This window comes from Haliotis rubra, unplaced genomic scaffold (assembly GCF_003918875.1).
Source record: "Haliotis rubra isolate DU_JTF1 unplaced genomic scaffold, ASM391887v1 Scf206, whole genome shotgun sequence".
NCBI lineage: Eukaryota > Metazoa > Mollusca > Gastropoda > Lepetellida > Haliotidae > Haliotis > Haliotis rubra.
Window position 1 is genome coordinate 1 of NW_025766070.1, and position 23,208 is coordinate 23,208.

General features: G+C 40.1%; 1 pseudogene; it reads right to left on the bottom strand.

Moving 5' to 3' along the window:
• Nucleotides 1-1,707: 1,707 nt before the first annotated feature.
• LOC124276113 lies at nucleotides 1,708-20,923 on the bottom strand (annotated as a pseudogene).
• Nucleotides 20,924-23,208: the final 2,285 nt, after the last annotated feature.

The following is a 23,208-nucleotide window of genomic DNA, read 5'->3' on the forward strand; positions in this document are numbered from 1 at the left end:
ATCGACACTTCGTTCTGGTTTGCATTATTGCTTGTACTAGAGTCTGTTCGTTATAAGAAAGTATCATTAAATATAACATATGTTACATTGACCACTTTCTAAATGGCGTTGAATAATCTGTCTCAAAATGGTAATCTGTTCTTCTGATGTTGTAGCAATAAGTTATGTTGGAACACAAAGTTCTGTTGTAGCAATAAGTTATGTTTGAACACAAAAGTTATGTTACTGGCCTCAAAGTAATGTTGGAACCTAAATCAATGAAGCAATAAGTTATGTTGTAACATAAAGTTCAGATGGATTAATGTGCGCATCAGGCGATCTGCCACGATTCATTCTTACAAAATGCAGTCATTAACGAGTGTTTCCTGATCTATACTATAGTTGTATTAAAATGCTGTTAGAACTTTATAAGTAATCAAGCATGATTTTCAAAGGACGGCTCGAATATAGACTGATTTTTCTGCTGAAGGATCTTTGGATCAATTCAAGAGTTGTAATCTGCTTGAAGTGAGAGGTGCAGTTTCAGACTTTCGTTGCTTAATATTCAGCAATGGCGACGGGGGACCAAAAGTGGTTGCATTGTGCCCATGTTGTAAATCGAACGGTGTTCGGCGTGACGCGTGAACTAGCTTTAATACTAGGCTATCCCTACTTCCCAATCTGCTTAAAGAGAGCATATGGTTAATAACCGATAGCTGTTTGGTTTTGGTTTGTTGTTGTTTTGGGAGTTGTTTATTTATTGTACATACTATTGTCTCAAATTTACCCATTTTATATAAGCCTATCAATTGAAATTGTTTTATATATATATTTTGAAAGGAGTAATCTTCTAAAGGCGATGTACTGCTACTTCTCTCTGATATGCGGTCACCGTTGTGTCATCATACAGGTCATTATATCCCTGGACGTCGGATCTGTCGCCTCCTCTTGTGGACAATGTAACTTCGACTGCTCCGGATGCCAGGAATAATAACAATTATATCCCTGGTTTTAAAGTACCAGACAATGCAATGATTGAGAAGTGAGTTTAGTTTTACATGCGTACTAAGCAATAATTCTTAAAATATTAAAATTATCTTATAAGTAATAGAATGGGTCATTGTTTGTAAATGACTATGAAGCGAGGGTCATAACACTTTTTCATAAGTAGTAAATCATTCACAGTATTGTACATGCTCTCGATACAAATCATCATCCTAGTCTTCGGCGAAGAGCGTACGTTTTATACTAGGCACCTGCTTCGAAATGAATAAGGCAGAGATATTTAAACACTGTTTCAATTGAATTGTCCCCATAGTAAATATTATGGAATATTACTTTAAAAGCAGCAAAATACATACTCACTCCTCTTTATTTTCGTTCGGTGTTTCGAAGGTGGGGAAAAGAATGTTTGATGATGGGAGTTAAGAATATACGTCGTCGTGTTACTCAAAATAAAAGTTGAATCCATAACAGCTCCGATGCTTGTGGCTTCAAATGCAGTTCAAAGATTCAAAACGTTTGTCTGTCAACGCACCCTGAAACAGGGATATTCAACACAGCCAGCGCTCTGTAGTATCTGGCGAGCCGTTACCACCGGTTCAGGAGGGGAAAATATCTTCATTCCTTTCGGACCACCTTCTGAAAACGGATTTGCTGCACAACAAATCAAACTAAAGCGCCCTGGCTTTAAACGTAACAATGAAATTATGCAATAACGGTACCTACCTTTGGTCCGAGAGCATGTGAGAAGCTACATGACAGATGACGAAGTAAATGCCGAGGTTGCTGTCTGGGTTGAAGGCGCGTATGCTGCCTCGTCGGTGGAATGTATTGCCGACTCTGGTTGGCATCTGGTGTTGTCATCTGAAACAACAGACATCGAATATTGGTAAAGGGGTACTCTGAAATTTATAAAACAGCTATCTGAATCATTCCATAAATATAGAGCTAATAGAAGCGTATCGAGTATATTGTACAGTCAAAACACCGCCCAGCTAAAACAGAAGATTGAACTTGTTATCTAATAAAGGGCGCAATCGTATTAATACCAGTCAAATACCATGGCAGAAACAAGAAGGGTGAGCCGTGTTATCAATACAAAGCGTAATCAAGGTATATCGTACAGTCAAACACCGCCCAGCTCGACAGAAGAGGTGAGCCGTGTTATCTAATACAAAGGCGTAAATCAATTATGTGTCACAGTGTGGTCTTACATGTTTTAGGTTGATATTATTGTCCAAATCGCTAATAGGGATCAAAGACCTTGGTGTGATTATCGACTCAGATGTGTCACTGGATGAATCCACGTTTCCCATCTAGATCCAAGGCTGCTTTGCTCAGTTGCTTACTATTGGACATATCACCATATCTCACCACCAGATGCCACCACTCTTGTCACATCTCTAGTTATGAGCAGGATTGATTACCTAACTCTCTTCTCGCTGGTTACTCTGAACCTGAATGAAACTTCAGCGTGTACCAAAACGCTGCGATATAATTGACAGTCGCTAAATCTGATGACACTCTGGAAACTCACCATTCTTTACACTGGCTGCTCCATTCACTATAGGATTCAATTCAACTTCTGTGCCTCACTTTCCGCTGTCTGTCTGGATCTGCTTACCTTCATTATCCCTGATAGTCCCTCACTAGCAGCACCGCCATGTCGCTCTCTCCGTTCACAGATAAACGTTTCCTCGTTATCCCCATAGCGGGGACTTCTGCGTGGTGAAGGTCCTTTTCGTATGCAGCCTCTCTACAGCCTGGAATCGAAACTACCTCAATATCTACGTGACTGTGCAGAACTTTCTAATTTTAGATCTTTACTAAAGACTCACTTTCAGATTGAAACATGAGTGTAGAAGCGATAATTCATTGCATTGTTGTTTCATCGTATCCTATCTAATCTTTGTCTCTATGGTCTGTTTGTATGTACATCTATGTGCTTTGCGCTTTGAACATGTTATTTTATGGAAAACAGTGCATTACAAGCATGCTATTATTATTGTCCGCAATCAAACATCGCTGGCTGAAACAGAGGTGACCGTGTTATCTAAGACAAGACAATCGGTATAATTGTACAGTCAAACACTGATAATGTCGAACCGACGAGTTTGTGTCGAAGTATATGTTTGGTCTTCGTATTCTTGGTTGGATTATCATTTCGGTTGGCATGTCGAGCATCGGGTAATGCGACATATTTGCGCAATACTTCGAGCACAACGGTTTAAGTGTTATGTCTGTAAGCGATGACCTGTATGTCGAACGTAATGAACCCTGATGCCAGTGGTGGAATTGAAAATAATCTGTAATTTAAGTTATATTGGGGATTTTCAAGTACATTCAGTACCTGTTTACACGGTCGGGAAAGATTGAACTGGTTTAAACATTAAATGTTTTCGTTTGACTACATACTGTATGTTTTCCTATAAGAAAACAATGCAGTGGTTAATTTATCTCATTAGTAGTTTTGAGTTAGTTCTCGGTAAAGTGCAGATTCTGGTACTTTCGTTGGGTGAGAGTCCATCCTGGATACGAACCCACTCCTCAGACACCTAATCGACTGGGAATATAAAAGTAGCAATCTGTCCACTCAAAATCAAAGTCATATCCATACATTGGCTGTATCGTCGAATAGGCTTGTGAACTCCTGTCTCACGAGGTATGTACTTGTGATTTGATATAGTGAAGAGTGAAGAAGTGAAGTAGTGGAATTGGTAAACCATATACTCACATATTTGTCCGGAACAAAGAGAGGAGCCGCACACCACACAAAACAGGCACCACATGAATCGCTTGTCTCAACTGAGTCAACCGTCAAACGACGCTAGCCGAACATTGCAGTTCATGATATGTTGCTCCAGGTAGGTATTTTGTTCGTGAACCATGTCCTGCGTAAAGTGCATTATATTTATCCTTCCTCATTCGCGAAGGTTTGTATCGTAGCAAAGAGTCTGTGGATGGACATCATTGTCTTCAACACCTAACATTTCTCAAAGAGTCGAGCAGTGAGTCTCTATCATCATGTTGAATATATACGCATACACATCATAAGGTATCACGCAAAGGATAGGACCGCCTCCGTGAATATTAGTGATTTAGAGCGTCCGCCAGAGAGTGATCGCGTCATACCAAAGAAGCGTTAAAACCGATGGTACTTATTTGGTCCCTGCCTGCGCTCGGCATTAATAGGTACAACAAGGACTGGTCAACTCGAAGGAGTCAGTATAATGTGTGTGAATGGTGGGAATTCATGCCTTCACTGCGTCATGGTATCTCAATTGGGCTAGCACTATAAAACCAGCTTCAGTCTGGGCTGAAGTACAAGCAGTAGCACATACACATACACACGCATACGTCGTCATATGAGGCGAGAATATTCTCAAGCGACGACGAAGCCCAATTTCACCTCACCTCCACGCCAAAGGGTAGACGGATGTTCGATGGATGAATGGTATTTCTATACTGGAACCAACTGACAGGCTGAGCCATTACAAATAGTATCAATGGAAATATGTTCATAATCTTTCACCAAAACACATCACATGCTCATGTAGAAGACAAGCATTAATACGGTATGCCGTAGTCAATAATGCATTATCAGCTCCTTGAGAATTATACAATTTTCGAATGAATGAAAACCATTTACGTTAAAATCACTGCACGGTCACGTGATGAACAAAATATATCTCAAAGAATGTTTTATACCTATGCTCTACATTTACCTGCATATAATTATAAATATGTTCCAGTGACAATTTACTCGAAGGAAAATATATCAGGGAAGTAGTCCAGTTCGAACTATTGTTTATTAAGCAAGGATATACATATACGTTGAATTACATATGAATTAATGATCTCTATTTCTTTCAGTTACTCCGGAGGTGACACATGTTCCATACTTGTAGCATAACATATTTACAAAGGTGTCATAAAGAAAATTGGAAATCTTCACAAAACCACAAATTTATCACTTGATCGTTGTGAGAAATAGAGTACTGTCAGATTAGTGTAGAACCGGACTTGGCTGTGTGGGGCATCGCTGGAGTTCAGCCAGCCCAGCTATCAGGGCTCATATTCTCTAATGGGGAGTTATACCACCTAGTACATCCTGTGGCTTCGTCTCTGCACATTCTTCGATACACATGTACCGTTCGGGGAGCTTCATGTTTCAAATAGATGCTTATAAAGAAAGTGTCTTTGCTAAAGCCATTTAATATGCTAGTTGGTGTGCTTTATTATGTCCTCGCACTCTTCATTACATTAAACACTGGAGACAATGGTGGAGATGATGGTTAATAATATACAATTATAGACTCTTGTAGAGGCCGATATAAGTTTTTATTGACCTGAGGTAAAACAATATCGACCGAGCTTCGCGAAGTCGATATTGTTTTCTCAAATCAATAACTTTCAATTCGGCTTCTCTAGAAATCTATAATATTTCTCTAATGAAAAGTAGAAACGAGGTTTTTAACATAAACTTTTAATGCACACACTGTACCATCTATCCGAGTGATCTGATTGGCTGAAGCGGAAGCCTTCATTGCAGGACTACTTGTCTATTTTTAGTAACCCAAGTCCAATATCGTAATTTATCAGAAATTCAAGTCAATAGTGTTTTGTGGTCAATCCGTGACGGTCTTTTGACCAATCGTGGTACAGGAAAAATACTACCTATATAATAAAAGTAATTATTACTCTCCGTGGAGATGCCGTTGTGTAATATTTTTACGTCAGTATTACATGATAGTGTAATACTGCTAGACGTATGACGTCATGATGTTTTACACTTATGACACGTCACAATTCTAATACCCTCTGTCACAATGGCATTTAGGCTTTTTGCTTCGATTACAGCGGAAAGCCCAGGTTTCATCACTGTACGCAATTTCTATCAATTTTATGTTGGAGAGTAATAAACAGAATGCAAAACTCACTTCCGTGCAATGCTATTTTTAGTAAACTCGTGAAGAGAGTCTATTACCAAACTTGCCGCCTTCGTTTTGATACTCAAATCAATAATCGCGTTCAAAACGCGGTTACACCAGCGCTCGTTTAGTATCCTATACATATATAGATATGTAGTAAAATGTAACAACTACTCCCGTGGATGAGCGATGGAGGAATCAGGGATTTATACTACCCCATGATAATTTAGAAACTATACTAACCCTTTAACAATCCACTCTGGTCATATTATATGCAAACCAAACACCTGCATCGTTAAGCCGGGTGGTTTGGATTTGATTGCTCACTTCATTGCCCTGACGGTGTGCTAGCATTGCCTACTACAATCGATCACTGGAATGAACTGGTTCAGCCTTTAACCATTTGTCTGGCGCTGGGCAGCAAAACAAAGCCCAGCGGCGTAAATATTTCGGTTTGTATTCACAGATCATTTGCTAGGTGTCCTCGACAGAGACCGAATAATGCCGTTTGTTGTGCCACACCAAAAAGAAGGAGCCACATCCGACTGACGTCACCGTAAATAAATTGTTCCCCTGAGGATCGTGATAGGACTTATCGTCCGCATCAGTTATCTTCGTCCTGTCTTCCAGCCAAACGTCATTAAGCATAAGGAGCTGCCATCGATTATAGATACAATGTAAATTATTTCTTGTAACGTGTCTTACTTTATCTCAAGATATGTCTGAAGGAGTGATTTCGTTTTACACCGTACTCTGGCAATATTTCCGCTATGGCAGGCAGCCCCAAACAATCGAGAGATTCAAATTTGCATTTAATCCAGCAGATCAACAGCAGTTTGAGCATTCGATTCTACTTTTAATTGGGAACTCCGATGACATGTGTCAACTAAGTTATCGAGGCTTGACCACCCGATCCCGTTGGTCATGCCTGTTTCCAATAAGCATGGGTTGCTGTTGAATCACCCCAACCCTGATCTTCACGGCGATATGCCAATCAGGGCATTAATCATGATCATTTCTGATAAAGAAGGCAAAATATAGATAATTATAGTCTGGTACCAGGTGAACGTCGACACTTTACCGATTTCACTTTACTTAAGAAAGTAAATCAAATTAAGTTGAAATGTAAGAGTATGAATCCTCATAATTTTACCTCGACAATTGAACATTTGAATATCAGAATCTACCATTAACCACAATAAAGTTGTTTAACAAACGATCTGTTAGTTTTCAAATCGTTATTATTGGTTTGTAAGGGCGTGTGCACATTAAATGAAAAACACTGAGAACAAGTAAGGTTGGTCCTAAGTTATTAACGCTCATCACGCACTACAAATGCATTTGATTCCAGTGTTCCAACATCGTACTTACCCCTTATTAATACAAAACCACTAATAGCGACTTGAATGTTTGATCGCTCTTGTTAAACAACGTTTATCCTAAGTTGAATAAAATTCTTGAAGATTCAAATGTCTAATTCATTGGCAAGGTAAAATTCCATGAGGATTCGCAATCTTAATTTCACACTTATTGGATTTCACTCTTTGTTTAAAGGAAATTCATCGGTACGTTGTCACTGCAAAACAGACTATAGTTGGAAACTACATAGAATAGAATGCACGTCTGTTTTGTATTCACGAAAGATTTCGGAATAGTAACGTGTTCATGCGCCATTTATTAAACGCCATCGTCAAGGAACAGCAAGTGTATGCTATTTATCCTCCAATAATAAATCGACTAGGAGTACAATGGAAAATAGGGGCTGAAAATTATATGAATTGATTACGGAAACAGTATACAAAACACAATAAATAACACATTTCTGACATAATTGAAACAGTTTTGCCAAGAGTAAATGTAGATGAGAGTTGGTTCGTCTGGACACTTTTGACAATATTGCTTGGCTACATTGGATTGCATCCTCATAATTATAATAGTGAGGTGGATATATTGCCTTGTTTGTTGTTAAGCATCGTTCTGCAACCTATTCTCCCTTAGTTTAGGTTTAACGCCGCATCCTCAGCAATATTCCAGCTTCCATGGCGGTCTGCCAACCTATAACTACCAAAATATTCTGATGACCTTTTGATAAACTCATATTTTCCCTCATGAACTCAAAGTGACTCCTTTATATGTAGTGCGTTGAGCATGCCCTGGATGGACTATTATGGCCCTAAAGAAACATCCATTTATTGTTATTATTGCCAGCAATTGTCTGCTCTTCGAGTACTCTGGCAACCAGAATTTCTAGTGCGCTGTGCATGAAAGAGGCCATCATGTACATCACGTAGAATCACATAAGCGTAAGGTGGACTCTGCTTCGCTTATTCAGACACCATGACAGTGCGAAGTAATTTCATCTGGCAGCAAATCTCTATATATCGGCAGTTTCTTTAGAATAGAATATATATATGTTAATCAGAGCCTTCGTTAGCAAACCAGAGATCATATAAAAATTCGTATTATATGGTATCCTGATTGAACAATCAGATAATGACTGTAACGTACACATCTATCGTCACCAAACTTCAGTATCGGGTATGTATGCATTACTCAAAGTTATTAGTTCTGACGGCACCAATCAGATAGAATTCACTATAGTAACGCCACATCCATCGTCACCAAACTTCAGTATCGCGCATTGCCATATTGACGTTAGTTCTGGTTTTACCCATGGTATAGTATGAAAATGCATGCGCTATCCTTTATGCGTACGACCTGGTTTGCTTGCGGAGGGAGCACGGATGAGCTTATATTTCTAGGTTCAGAGCCGCCAGGAAAGGGTCGTGGGGTAAGCCCAGATTTGTTAATCTTGTATTTCCAGCCGGTTGCACTAAAAACCGTCGGTGCTGACGCTAAATCCAACACCGGGCTTGATGTACTTGTAAACATGCGCTTAAATGGTTATCTGCTATAACACCTGGGGTTCAATTCTTTGGCGTTCCTGGTGAGCTACCCGAGTGAAATCCCTGAAGTAAGAGGGACTGAACGGGATCGGTTGGTCAGGGTAGTTGACTCTGGTTTTGCTTACTACGTCATCGTATCCCATGCTATAGATCACCGGACTGTCTGGTCCAGAATCAGATTATTTACTGACCGCCGCTATATGGAATATTGCCGAGTCGGTGCGCAACAACAAATCAATCAATCAATAGGTTATCTATGGGTTACAATTTCTCCCTTGGATTGGTCACACTGGATTGGTCAAATGAGATGAATCCAGTTAATCACAGGGTGAGTCACTATGGGTATATTCAAATAGTTAATTGAGGTGGTCCAGTACTGGTGGTCAGCTGTCGTCCCGAGGTGGTCGGACTGGATGGTCACCAACATTAATTATTGGGATGTAATACAGTCGTAATACTCAACATCGTGTCAGGGATGGTCACAGTCGTGGCCACTAACGTAATTGTCAGGGATGTCAGTAACGTAATACTCAACATCGCGTCGTAGATGGTCACAGTCGTACTAATTAACATCGTGTCAGGGATGGTCACAGTCAGTAGGCCACTAACGGTGCCGTCAGGAGGGTCACAGTCGTTGCCACAACGTATCGTGTCAGGATTATCACAGTCGTGGCCACTTCAAACGTCGTGTCAGGGATGTCACGGTCGTGGCCACTGAGGTCGTCCAAATGGTGGTCATGTAGGCGGCACTAACGTAAGAGGTCACCGGAGGAGGTCACATGAAAGGCCTGGCGTGGGATAAGCAAGGATAGCTTGAAGTTCGTACCACACGGCGATATCAGCCAGGCCACCAACAGTCGTTACCGCCAGTCAACATCGTGTGTCAGGGATGGGTCACAGTCGCCAGCCACCAAATGCCGGTGTCCGCGATGAATACAGTTGTGGCCACTAAAGGCAGGCCAGGGATAGTCAGCAGTCATGCCACCAACGTCGAAAGTCAGGGATGGTCATGAATCGTGGCCACTAACATCGTGTCAGTCGATGGTACCATCGTAGCCTGTGGCAACGCCAGTCGGTCAGAAGACGCGTCGAAGAGTCGTTGTCCACGCAACGTCGTGTCAGGGGATGGTCACAGTCGTACCTAACGTCAATGTCAGGATGGTCACAGTCGTGGGCCGTCAACCAACGCTCTACCACTCGTCGTCAGGGATGGTCACAGTCAAATGGACACTAACGTCTGCGTGTCGGGATGGTCTGCGGTCGTACCAACGTAAGTGTCAGGGATAGTCAGCCGTGGTAACGTAACGTCGTAGTCAGGGATGGTCACTGAGGTTGGTAACGCGTAGGTCATGCAAGAGGCTCCACCGTGAGGTGGTGAAGAGGGTGATGCGTATATGCGGATCACAGGGATGGTCACAGGGTTCATCGTTAAACACAGATCATCGGAGCTTGTCTTCAGGGTCGGTCAAGGAAGCAGTCGCTGAGGGTCGATCAGAAGTGGTTATGCCGGTTACAGACGCTGCCCTACAAGTGGTGACTAGGTCAAGCAACTCACGGAAACGGAAGACTCGATCAGCCGCAGGAGCTTCAATCATAATAATCAGACATCTATAGACACACCGATATTATTCTTTTGTCCAATTCAAAATATTGAATCTAGAATCGTCTAAACCATCCCTTCAAGGTAATCCTGAAAGATGCGGGAAAAAAGTCCTCGAAAATAAGTACCGGAAAAGTCCCAAACACTGGCCTGCACAATGTAATCCAATCAAAATCAGCAGCATGAAATGAAGTGAACAAAAACGTGCGCGTAGGCACATTTGAAGAGATAACGATCAATTTATCTGTTTAATAACCTATAATTATTTGTGAGTTATCAATGATGTTCTAAAATCTTACACTCAAAGTTGATGAATAACAGGTTTTTATTACAATATGACTTATTTTTCCGGAGTGCTTTTAACAAGTACTTATAACCGAGGACTAGTGTCCCTATAATCATCTGAAATGAAGTCGCCATTTTCAAAACAGAGTCGAAAGAGACTAGCGGGCAAAGCTGCATTCAGATTGGCTAATGTCGACTTGTTAGCTTGTCATTTTATTGGGCCACATGGGTACAATGTGTGTGAAGCCCATTTCTGGTGTCCCTACCGCGATATTGCTGGAATGTTTATGGCGTATTAAAACTAAACTCACTCATTTTGTTGATCGTTCACAGTGTGGTCTCAATCTAATCACCGTTAAATTAACAACTGGCGGCGGCGAGCACTATCATCGAATTCTGGTGAGTAACTGAAACATTTAGAATTGACAGGACTATGGTTACCCGGACTATGCACGTCTAAAGGTGTTTCCTGACATTTCCGGTGTTTGTAGATGTCATGGGTTATTATCGGGAGGGATGATGCAACCCTCACTAATGCACTAACCCATGAACGCAGCGTCAGTTGCAAGCCAATATGAGTGAACGAGTAAGGTTTTGCATCACTTTTGGCAATATTCCAACAATATCTTGACGGGGAACACTTCAAATGTGCATCACACATTATTGCCTAAATCAAGGAAGTGAACCAGAGTCTTAAGCATGGCGAGACGAACGCTGTAACGCGACAGGCTACCCCACCGCCCCCTCAACCAAAAATGGAACAGTCCTTTCCACTCGACAGAGAAGCGTAATCGGTTGGTGAAATGAGTTATTAATCACGGCACTCTACCGAAGTGTTGGATGGTGAAATGAATTAGGTTTAAATAGCAGGTTGCAATATTCCTGCGCAATGACAGCAGGAGAAAACCAGAAATGGCTCCACACATTCCAGCATGCGGAGAATCGAACCCTGGTCTTTTGCATCACAAGAGCGAGCGCGTTAACTACTAGAATACCCGACCGCCCCATAAAGGTTTATACAGTCAGTCGACTTTGAAAGCTTCATTAAAGAAGACGCGACGAATTTCTGATGTAATTATGTCAAATACCCACGACGGCGTCGATCGTTTACTCATAATTTTTGATCATAATTTCAATTTGGATCGAGTTACAATATGCACTTTGCATTCACTCTCATTTACTCTTGAATGAAGCATATATTTTTTATCCTAGGGCTGAACCCAGCCGCCACCAGTTTCAGATCATCATGTATGCGTCACTGCTTTGTATCTAGAAAGCTCGAAGTAAATAATCTTAGATGAAACCGTCAGTAACAGGCAATCTACAACATTCTACCAATGCCGGAAGACCTCAGGGGGCTCAAAAGTTGGACCACCCTATGTTCCATTTGCCGAGAAATACACAACCTAACACAACAATAAATACACTATAGAAAAATCAAGAAAATTTATTCCAAATACTCGAATTCCTAAAAGATTTTTAACAATAGAAGATGTTCACAAATATGTATATTGAGCTTCTAAACCCTCAAAATGGCCTTAAGGAATATATCTTCGTATGCAGCCTTTATTTCTTGCCTACGGTCAAATATATATTTTCCTAGGTTATCTCTCTTGATCGAAGTGTACAAAATTAGCGTTAACCTATATGGAAATCACAATGTTATATTAGTTAGTCGTTACAAAATGGAGGTACCTGCTGTGCACATACTGATTTCCACAGAAACTGTGACTCACAGCTGTTGAATCATTTACTCAGAAAACCTAACTGTCCAAAGCTCTAAAATTTGATTTGACTCTAAGATCCTTCTAAGACTCTGGTACTCTCAGTAGTAAAACCTGCAACACCGAATACGTAGCGTCAGAGAAGGGTCCCTGATACCTGTTTTTCGTGTAACATCACATGAACTCTTTGTCACCATATGATTTCATGATCTGGAAAACTGTTAATCATGACGGCACAACTGGATTGATATCCTTTACGTTTCACGAGTTTCATCATAAATTGGGTACTAATAATTTTCTCAGTTCCAAAATTGCTAGGAATCTGGATTGGCATGGAATAAATTTCTCTCAGTTCCGCAATCTACTATGTATCTGGACTACTTACCTGACTGCGTATTTACATCTCATATTCCTTTTAGGCGCTATCATTTCATCTTCACAACCTTTTATCTTAAACTTACTCTTTTAACAAGGCTGTATATACATAACTACATCAAGCACAGCGGTAACATGAAAGTCAAATTATACCATCATTCCTGGTGCATGGTTTATTCCACCGTGTCTAGAGGTATGCATTTGCTTTGCACCGCTGCTTTCTTTAAAATTTATTTTATTTTTGTGTGTGTGTGTGCCAGCCGGCATTAAGACAATACACAATAGCAGCTCACATCATGCAATGGTTTTGATGTATCTAGACCATAAGTTTCTCCAAAGCTCTGCCTCATGTATCTCTGGACATTCCTCCAAAGCATCACCTGGATACACGATCTAATTCATCCATCGCGAATGGTTTTAACCCGATTGATGCCCAAACGCACTTAAATCTCTCCTCGGTTTTCCACACGTAATCAGATGGCAGGCAGGTATATTTTATAGCGGTCGCTGGATTTATTACAAATAAGTGTTAGGCGCAGCATGTATGGTTTTTGCATGACGTGCGAAATGAATAGTAGAGCTTGTACGGTCAGATGTAACGCCAGGCTTCCCCATTCACTTTTCATAAAGTCCATTTTCACTCAGGTCACTTTAGCTTATACAGTTGCTTTTAAGTTTTGGCCTGGATAGCTTCAAAGTAAAGTAAAAACTTTCAATGAAAAAGGTTAGCTTTACGGCTTTTCTCGGCTTGACCTGATCCAGGTGAATACTAATGCCACAGTGCAATTCATGTCGCAACTGGATTTGGGTTCATTACAGTGAAGCGTGCACCTTTGTCGATTCGATTGCCAACATGAACAGCAGACGGTCGTCGTTTGACGGCATCTCAGTGTCGGGAAATCGCTAGCAATGACCTAACTTCCTTTAAAAGAAGCCAGCGAGCGGTTTAATGTATATCCGATTCGGTCTTTTCAGGGCAGCATGCAGCGGCAACTGGTGTTTCCAGTGCAACCCTATGGCCGAATCAGGTTCAATAAAGACATTCTTCTGCTCCCCATTTAATGAAGTTAACTCAACCTGCCGTTTGTGTTTTCATGTGATACCTCCCCGTCATGGCATATGTAGAGTTGCTCAGTATCAAGTTTGTACCTTCCCACAGCAACATTTCACGGTTTCTTTCATTTCTGAAACCGTCGGAGCAGAACGTTCTTCCTCATTTATGTATGGGTACAATGATGGATCAATAAACTTGGAATTGAATAATGAAGTGCATGAGGTCAGGATTGATTCTTCAAAGGCAATACGGGTATAAGTTTAGGTCGGGTCACCATGACCCTGCAGCTGTTATAGCATCATTTCCTTGTTTCATTTTGTGGCTTCCATTTGTTAATATGATGTGGAACATCTTGAAATTTGACATATATTATTTTGTATAACACATCCGGTCGACACGCACAACACAAACGAAGTGCTCGATCATCGTGTCAGCAATATTGAAACAAGCACCATCGCCTAGAAAATTCCACTTACATAAATCTTAGGTGTTCTAAAATCTTCCGCCTTCACAAGAAAAGATACAGAATCCTGGTTTTCTAATATCCACCTTGGATTTTGCATAAATCACACAGGGGATCTATGGAACATTTACATTGAGATTTCTGAAAATCCATTAATAACATCTTGAAGGTGAGATAAGATCCGGGTTTCATTGTAGAAGGAATATCAAATACTATCAGCTCAAGGTTCTAAAAAATATCAAATTTATGGCGGGAAACCAGCTGCTGTGGTTACTATGCTTTATTTGAAGTGGCTTCCTCGGCCTTAAACAGCCCTGTCAGTATACTGGTTCCATGTGGACGATCGCCCCATAACTAAATCCACGGTCCCTGGATGGTCAGATCGTGAACTCCTCCTCCTCGGCAACCTGCCACAACAATAAAACATGTATGCGCGATGCTCTATAAGGATGTGATGGTGGTAGGGACAGAATGAGTGATTCAGTGTGCAAGAGTGAGTGAGTGAGTGACGGGTCGGAGTGATTGAGGTGAGTGAGAGAGTAAACTTGATTAAGTGAGTGACTGTAGGTGAGTGAGTTTCTATTATTTAACTTAAGTATACCTGGGTATGTCAGTTTACTGTGTGTGGACAATGGGACACAGGTGTTAATGAACAAAGGTGTAGACATTAATGCAAATACTAACTATCCAATCCTACATCAGACGAGGTGGTGAATGTAAGTGAGGTGTGTGGAGCTTCTACTGACCAGATGTTACAGTATTCCAGTTATATCACAGACTGTCATCATAGCAGTAGAAGGGAGCACGTGAAGATCAAGGTAAAGAAAACCCACAATCATGGCAGCAATCCAGATTCGAAACCCATGATCCCACAGTTTTCTGCATACGACTAAGGGACCAACTCTGAACTACAAGGAATTGGAGAAGATTTCCCATCTGCATGCATGGTTCCCATCTGCATGCATGTTAAAGCTGTTTCTGCATGCATGTTAAGCTGCTTCTGCATGCATGTTAAGCTGCTTCTGCATGCATGTTAAGCTGTTTCTGCATGCATGTTAAGCTGTTTCTGCATGCATGTTAAGCTGTTTCTGCATGCATGTTAAGCTGCTTCTGCATGCGTGTTAAGTTGTTTCTGCATGCATGTTCAAGCCGTTTCCTGCATCATGGTGGCTAGCTGCCAAAATGCGTAATTAAATACTTCTGCGGCATGTTATTTGTTTCTGCATGCATGGTGGCTACTTCTGCATGCATAATTATTTCTTCTTATGCCATGTCAGCTGCTTCTGCATGCATGTTGTTAAGCTGTTTCTGCATGCATGTTAGCTGCTTCTGCACATGTATGTTAAACGCTTCTGCTGCATGTTCTGCATGCATGTGTTAAGCTGCTTATGCAAGCATGATTAGCTGCTTCTGCATGCATGTTAAACAGGCTGCATGCATGTTAAGCTGCTTCTGCATGCATGTTAAGCTGCTTCTGCATACATCTTAGAAGCTGCTTCTGAACATGCATGGAAGCGCATTCTAATTCTGTCATCACAGGTTTCAAATCCCAGAAACTGCAGCTACGATCTGACATGAATTACCTCATTCTACTTGTGAAAAATCACATCGTTCCAAATCCCAATGTTCATCCTCTATCTTTGCCTGATCTGACATCCACATTACCTACAAGATGATGTTTGTGCTAAAAATATACTAACTCATCGTACTCACGAAAACATAGTAAGGTAACCTTGGCCGCTGAAAGGTTGTTTCTGTACAATGGCACCCTGGTTTGGTTTCATATTGTAGATGCATTTCTTGCTATACATGAGGAAGTCCTGTTGGTGGTGTGATGTAAATATTTCCTTAAACTGCTTCCAAATAAGATCTTAAGAATAGATTAGCAGGAAACGTCTGCTGATGGTGGAGTGAAGCATCGACTTCCACTTTGGTGTATGTTAAGTGTTGATAATTCAACTGGAAATTCTAGAAATACAATAATGTCATTATTAGTAAAAGCTGAGTTAAGTGGGTCACATCTTAAATACCTTATTTTCATAAAAGTTGTCAATTATATCAAATATGGTCAAAGAAACTATTAACAGTGGCAAGCAGAAAATCGATTCCACAAAGATACTGAATAAAAGTGGGATCCATAATAAAAAGCATTCTGGAATAAAGTCTGAAATGTATGACTGGTTTTAATATTCATCACATGACATACAAGATTCTAGAGTGAGTGAGTTGAGTATAGTTTTACGCCACACTTCGCAATATTCCAGCTTAATGGAGGCAGTCTGTCAATAATCGAGTCTGGACCAGTGATCATCAGCATGGGCATTGATCTACACAATTGGGATACGATGACATGTGTGAACCAAGTCAGCGAGCCTGACGGACCCAATCTGTTAGTCACCTCTTACAACAAGAATGGGCTACTTCACGGGTCACAAGATGCTAGAAGGTGAGTTTGTTGTATAACACTGGAATCCACCAAAATATTCCAGCTATATCTCGAGGTATGTAAATGCAGGTCAGAACCAGAAAATTCAAAGCCTAAAGCATAAGTAATTGTCATGCAATTAGTCTAGTCTCTAACCTGACCACCAAATCCAACTTAGCACAAACCAAGACCAAGGGAAGGACAATTTGAACATGTATGAGTTCAACTTCTTCCCGATGGCAATCTTTAAAGCATGTAATTTTTAGAAAATCCCATTCTTAAACTTACTGGATTTATTTTCCGGAGCTTTGCTTTAGCTTTCTCATGCCTGTCCACCTCATCAAACGGATCCCAGTTGATCACATGATCAGGGTCGGCCGATGACCTCATTAGAATGTTGTCCTTGATCCATAGAAGCCAACTGGTTTGTCTGGTCGCTGCCATCGGAGATCTAAACTCCATCGGATGTCTTGGGACAGATTCGGAAGGCTAGAAACAGAGTGAGTGAGGGGAGTGAGTTGGAGTGATTGCATTGAGTGAGTGAGTTTAATTTGACATCACTTTTTAGCAATTTTCCAACCTCAAGTATTAGCGAACGTGATTTTTTAGGACAATGGACTTCACACATTGTACTCGGTACAGTGCGGCAATGAATCAAACCTGGTTTTCAGCATGATGAGCAAACAGCTTTAACCACTGGAGGCTACTTCACCACCCCTCATCAAATTTTTTACAACCTAAACCTAGTATTGAGCGAATGATTTCCACCCTGTAGTATTGTATCTAGTTTATCAATCTAGAAAGTCACATTTTAGCAAGCATGTATTTGTGATGAAGTGTCAGGGCTCGAAACATTGCGGGGCAGAGTGAACTTTCCAGTCGTCGTTCTAAAATTGTACTTGCCCTATAGATCATGCAACACAATGAATGTACATTTAAAATTTTATTTCCAAAATTTGTTTGGAATAAAAATACAATAAACATTACTAACTTTGTCTTCTGTACAAAACCTTTGTTTAATCTAAGTTTAGTTACATGGTACAAAGTGTACATCGCAAAATATATCAAGCATTTTATTTAATACTGCAAATTACCTATGTATAATAATAAAACAAAACATCACCCAAAGAAAAGTTCACTACAATAAACAATTGGTAATAAGAAGCAGGGAATTCACTATTATGAAGCTTATTTTGATTTGACAGTAATAACATTTATGTTGAGATGATTTTTTCTCATTGGTCAGTTTATTAATAGCAGCAAATCATGATATTCGAAGCATTTAGGTTACAAAGCCATGCAGCATGATATCTGTTCAAAATGGATACCAAACACACATCAAAGCCTAAACATTGCGTGTAGTTTTCTGGGAATTTGAAAATACTGCTAATCAGGAATGAAGATGTCAAAACTTTTGTTTTGAAAAATAGTTAGGTCAGAAAACAAATTAGGGTTTTTTCATTTTTCATCTGCCCAAAACAAATTTTGCCCGTCCCTACGCCCTGCCCTGAATTGCCCTGCCCTTGGTGTTTTGCCCTGTACCTCTGATTATTGATATTGCCCTGACCCTGGGCCCTGCTTCAGTATGTTTCATCTTCACTTCACATTTTGTATATACAGACAGTGAATCTATGTAAACTGTGAAGAAAACCAAGACAGAAACCAATAGTTGTCCACAATGCCAAGTATAGAATCCTGGAATAGAAAGCAGGGTAATGTAAGCTGTGAGGTCACCTTGACCATATACATACCTCCTGTGTGGAATCGCGTTGTTGAACAGAAGAAAACCTCCATAGGGAATGGGGCAAGTCAGAATGTCTTCTTCAGGTCAACGCCTGTGTCAAGAGAGGCAAAGACTATCAATATAACCTGGCATTGTCAAACATTATGTTCATATGGTCAAAGTTACAGCAAGTTGGTCCAATCTGACGGTAGAGAGTGAGTTTAGTCTAACGCCGCTTTCAGCAATATTCAGCAATATCACGGAGGGGACACCAGAAATGGGCCTTCAAACATTGTACCCATGTGGGAATCAAACCCGGGTCTTCAGCGTGACGAGGTGAACCTTTAACCACTAGGCTACCCATCACCCCTCAAGAAAGTGAGTGAGTAATCGTGTGAGGTATGGTTTTACGCCGCTTTCAGCAATATTCCAGCAATATCACGGAGGGCACACCAGACATGAGCTTACGCACATGGTACCCATGTGGGGAATCAAACCAGGTCTTCGGCGTGACAAGTGAACGCTTTCAATCTGATAGTAGGCAAGTTTGACACAACCACCACCAATGATGCACATGCACGCATAATGTGGTGTACCTCTAAACCATCCATCACTATGGGTTTTCCTTGCATTATAGGCTAAATTGAGGGGAGAGGGAGTTGGGTTTTACGCCGCTTTTAGCAATATTCGAGCAATATGCGGCGGGGGACACCAGAAATGGGCTTCACACATTGTGCCCAGGCATTATAGGCTAAAATGCCATGATATAATCATTGAAACTTTAATTACAGTTTGTTTGATTTCATTTGACTTGAGACCAATGAACTGCTCACGAACACAAATCTAATAATTGCAACAAGGCTAAATTTTGCACAGTCACATGAAATCGACAGACCAACTCTGATGATTTGTCTCATAATTTTAGACACCCAGATAAAGAAGTTGTTAAACAAACAATCATTATTTGAGTTGTCACCTATCGCTATTTCTTACGAGGGGGACTACTTGTTGGTAGAACAGCAACATCTATTTAGCAATATTACAGCAATATCACTGCAGGGACACAAAGAAATGGACTTCAGCATTTGTGAACCCATGTGGGGACTCTAACCCAGGTCTTCTGCATGACGTGCAAAAGCTTTGACCACTAGGCTACCACATCATCCCTGGATACGATGACAAGCATCAACCAAGTTACTGAGTCTGGCAACCCAGTGGTGTCCTCTTATGACTAGTATTGCTGAAGATCAATAATTCTAATTTCTTCCCTACACTCTGTGCTTGTCTGCACGAGTGAGTTGAGTGAGTTTAGTTTTACGCCGCACTCAGCAATATTCCAGCCATATGGCGGCGGTCTGTAAATAATCGAAGTCTGGACCAGACAATCCAGTGATCAACAGCATGAGCATCGATCTGCGCAATTGGGAACCGATGACATGTGTCAACCAAGTCCAGCGAGCCTGACCACCCGATCCGTTAGTCGCCTCTTACGACAAGCATAGTCGCCTTTTACGACAAGCATGATTTTACTGAAGACCAATTCTAACCCGGGACCTTCACGGGTCCTTGTCCGCAACGATATACTGAGACTGTTTATCATAGCAATGTCAACATGATTACCCAGAGATTTCACCCATTTCCTCTTCCTCCAGCATGACGTACCATGTGCGCCATAGCAAACACTGATGAGTGGCAATCTTTCCACTGCGGTGACCCCAACTGCAACCTGCAGCCAGAAACAGAGATTCGAAAGTCAACTTTTAATAACGAATATTAATAACAAGTGTATTTAATGCACCAGATCCCTCCTCTTGAATCATGCTAAATACTTTATTTCTACAACAGTCAACTGATACGTCAGGAATATATTCTGAACCCCCTACGGAATAAACAAGTGTAGCAGCAAGGGCCTGATGGGCCACATCACACTTTGAAAAGCAGTTTCATGACTACGTGAAGCAATTGTTAATATATGTTCCAGTGTAGGGTCAAACCAAGTTTACCCAAACACTGTCATCTGCTTCACTTTTAAAAAATCAAATTACAAACACTTACTTAAAAAACATATATATTCCTTAGCACCTTTTTTTAACATCAGAATCAGAAGTGAAAGGGTACATAATTTCATTTATATTGTATTTTAATCCTGAGTGAATGCTCAAAAAGTCCCAATTCGGGCTTCAAACACAGCATCAATTCATATTTGACTACCATGGTGTGATGTCTCATGTCTTGATATTTTGCTTTATCTGAACATTCAAGAGAGGAAGGTGTAAGAAATAACAACTGAAAATATGTTTGGGGGCAGATAGGAGCCCCTTCATAACAGCAGTACCTGCATGCAGCCATTCTCTTCTGTGGCGTCCAGCAGTGGGATCCAAGCTGTAGGCTGGAGGGACCTCATAGGACTCATTGTCCAGGTATGCACAATCTACAGGAATCCCAATGACAAGCATTATTGTCAACCTGTTTAATATGGACACTTCACAAAATGGACATTAAGGACTTGTAGGCTGGAGGACCTCATAGGACTCATTGTCCAGGTATGCACAATCTACAGGAATCAATGACAATCATTATTGTCAACCTGTTTAATATGGACACTTCACAAAATGGACATTAAGGACTTGTAGGCTGAGAGGACCTCATAGGACTCATTGTCCAGGTATGCACAATCTACAGGAATCAATGACAACCATTATTGTCAACCTGTTTAATATGGACACTTCACAAAATGGACATTAAGGACTTGTAGGTGAGAGGACCTCATAGGACTCATTGTCCAGGTATGCACAATCTACAGGAATCAATGACAATCATTATTGTCAAACCTGTTTAATATGGACACTTCACAAAATGGACATTAAGGACTTGTAGGTGAGAGGACCTCACAGAACCACTGTTCAGGTATACACAATCTACTAGTTGAATAGTATTTCAAAGGCACGTGATTAATAATAATAGTTAAAAATCTCTGTAAAATAGAATTATAGACCCAGTGCATTCATAATTTACTTGAAGGTTTGAAATGCTTTATACTATCACAGCCAAGAAAACTTCTTGACATTTCATAAACTGTAGGTTTTAAAGGCAATTTATCCTCTTTCTGGTCAAAGGCACGTGATTAATAATAATAGTTAAACATCTCTGTAAAATAGAATTATAGACCCAGTACATTTCATAATTTGCTCACATGCTGGAAATACTATTCAATATCATCAGCCCAGACAACTTCTTGAAATTCCATAAACTGTAGATTTTAAAGGCATTATCCCGTTTCTGGTCAAATGCATATGATAAACTAATAATAGTTAAAAATCTCTGAAAATTTGAATTATTGACCCAGTTCATTTAATAATTTACTTGTAACTTTGAAATGCTATTTACTATCATCAATAGAGATAACTTCTTGAAATTCCATAAACTGTAGATTTTTAAAGGCATTATCCCACTTCTGGTCTAATGGACCTGATTAATAATAATAGTTAAAAATCTCTGTCAAAATAGAACTATTGACCCAGTACATTCATAACTTACTTGTAGGTTTGAAATGCTATTTACTATCATCAGCCAAGATTAACTTCTTGAAATTCCATAAACTGTAGGTTTTAAAAGGCATTATCCACTTCTGTATCAAAGGCACGTGATGAATAATAATAGTTAAACATCTCTGTAAAATAGAATTATAGACCCAGTACATTCATAATTTGCTCAGATGTTGGAAATGCTATTCTATATCATCAGCCCAGACAGCTTCCAGAAATTCCATAAACTGTAGGTTTTAAAGGCATTATCCCACTTCTGGTCAAATGCATATGATAACTAATAATAGTTAAAATCTCTGAAAATTTGAATTATTGACCCAGTACATTAATAATTTACTTGTAACTTGGAAATGCTATTTCCTGTCATCAGCCAAGTTAACTAGCTTGAAATTCCATAAACTGCAGGTTATAAAGGCATTATCCCCCATTTCTGGTCTAATGCAGGTGATTAATGATAATAGTTAAAATCTCTGTCAAATAGAACTATTAGACCCAGTACATTCATTACTTACTTGTGGTTTGAAATGCTATTTACTATCATCAGACAAGTTAACTTCTTGAAATTCCATAAACTGTAGGTTATAAAGGCATTATCCCATTTCTGGTCTAATGCAGGTGATTAATGATAATAGTTAAAATCTCATAAAATAGAACTATTGACCCAGTACATTCATTACTTACTTGTAGGTTTGGAAATGCTATTTACTATCATCAGACAAGTTAACTTCTTGAAATTCCATAAACTGTAGGAGTTATAAAGGCATTATCCATTTCTGGTCTAATGCAGGTGATTAATGATAATAGTTAAAAATCTCTGTAAAATAGAACTATTGACTCCAGTACATTCATAACTTACTTGAAGGTTTGAAATGCTATTTCCTATCATCAGCCAAGAGAAATTATAGACCCAGTGCATTCATAATTTGCTCACATGTTGGGAATACTATTCAATATCATCAGCCCCGACAACTTCTTGAAATTCCATAAACTGTAGGTTTTAAAGGCATTATCCCACTTCTGGTCAAATGCATATGATAACTAATAATAGTTAAAATCTCTGAAAATTTGAATAAATGACCCAGTTCATTCCTAATTTACTTGTAGGTTTGAAATGCTATTTACTATCATCAGCCAAAGAAAACTTCTTGAAATTCCATAAACTGTAGGTTTTAAAGGCATTATCCCACTTCTGGTCA